Here is a 1,913-nt window from a genome sequence, read left to right as displayed (position 1 = left end):
TATATATATATATATATATATATACCACCAGTAACTGGTGTACTGACCATGGCATTACTGTCCTCGATTGGCCTGCCAACTCCCCTGACCTGAACCCCATAGAGAATTTGTAGGGTATTGTGAAGAAGAAGCTGAAAGACACCAGACCCAATAATGCAAATGAGCTAAAGGCCGCTATTGAAGCATCCTGGTCATCCGTAACACCTCAGCAATGCCACAGGCTGATTGCCTCCATGCCACGCCGCATTGGTGCAGTAATCCGTGCAAAAGGATTCCCAACCAAGTACTGAGTGCATTCATTGACATTTTCAAATGTTTGATTTTGTTTTGCTGTTATAAATCTTTATTTTTTACTTGGTCTGAGGAAATATTCTAATTTTTTGAGATGGGATTTTTGAGTTTTCTTAAGCTGTATGCCATAATCAGCAATATTAAAATAATAAAAGGCTAGCAGTATTTCAGTTGATGTGTAATGAATCCAGAATGTACAAACCCCTTTTCCATATGAGTTGGGAAATTGTGTTAGATGTAAATATAAACAGAATACAATGATTTGCAAATCCTTTTCAACCCATATTCAATTGAATGCACTACAAAGACAAGATATTTGATGTTCAAACTGATAAACTTAATTTTTTTTTGCAAATAATAATTAACTTAGAATTTCATGGCTGCAACACGTGCCAAAGTAGTTGGGAAAGGGCATGTTCACCACTATGTTACATGGCCTTTCCTTTTAACAACACTCAGTAAACGTTTGGGAACTGAGGAAACACATTTTTTAAGCTTCTCAGGTGGAATTCTTTCCCATTCTTGCTTGATGTACAGCTTAAGTTGTTCAACAGTCCGGGGGTCTCCGTTGTGGTATTTTAGGCTTCATAATGCGCCACACATTTTCAATGGGAGACAGGTCTGGACTACAGGCAGGCCAGTCTAGTACCCGCACTCTTTCACTATGAAGCCACGTGGATGTAACACGTGGCTTGGCATTGTCTTGCTGAAATAAGCGGAGGCGTCCATGGTAACGTTGCTTGGATGGCAACATATGTTGCTCCAAAACCTGTATGTACCTTTCAGCATTAATGGCGCCTTCACAGATGTGTAAGTTACCCATGTCTTGGGCACTAATACACCCCCATAACATCACAGATGCTGGCTTTTCAACTTTGCGCCTATAACAATCCGGATGGTTCTTTTCCTCTTTGGTCCGGAGGACACGACGTCCACAGTTTCCAAAAACAATTTGAAATGTGGACTCGTCAGACCACAGAACACTTTTCCACTTTGTATCAGTCCATCTTAGATGAGCACAGGCCCAGCGAAGCCGACGGCGTTTCTGGGTGTTGTTGATAAACGGTTTTCGCCTTGCATAGGAGAGTTTTAACTTGCACTTACAGATGTAGCGACCAACTGTAGTTACTGACAGTGGGTTTCTGAAGTGTTCCTGAGCCCATGTGGTGATATCCTTTACACACTGATGTCGCTTGTTGATGCAGTACAGCCTGAGGGATCGAAGGTCATGGGCTTAGCTGCTTACGTGCAGTGATTTCTCCAGATTCTCTGAACCCTTTGATGGTATTACGGACCGTAGATGGTGAAATCCCTAAATTCCTTGCAATAGCTGGTTGAGAAAGATGTTTCTTAAACTGTTCAACAATTTGCTCACGCATTTGTTGACAAAGTGGTGACCCTCGCCCTATCCTTGTTTGTGAATGACTGAGCATTTCATGGAATCTACTTTTATCATGGCACCCACCTGTTCCCAATTTGCCTGTTTATCTGTGGGATGTTCCAAATAAGTGTTTGATGAGCATTCCTCAACTTTATCAGTATTTATTGCCACCTTTCCCAACTTCTTTGTCACGTGTTGCTGGCATCAAATTCTAAAGTTAATGATTATTTGCAAAAAAAAA

The sequence above is a fragment of the Entelurus aequoreus genome, linkage group LG06, assembly GCF_033978785.1.
Source record: "Entelurus aequoreus isolate RoL-2023_Sb linkage group LG06, RoL_Eaeq_v1.1, whole genome shotgun sequence".
Lineage (NCBI taxonomy): Eukaryota > Metazoa > Chordata > Actinopteri > Syngnathiformes > Syngnathidae > Entelurus > Entelurus aequoreus.
Note: the sequence above shows the minus strand (reverse complement) of the source record.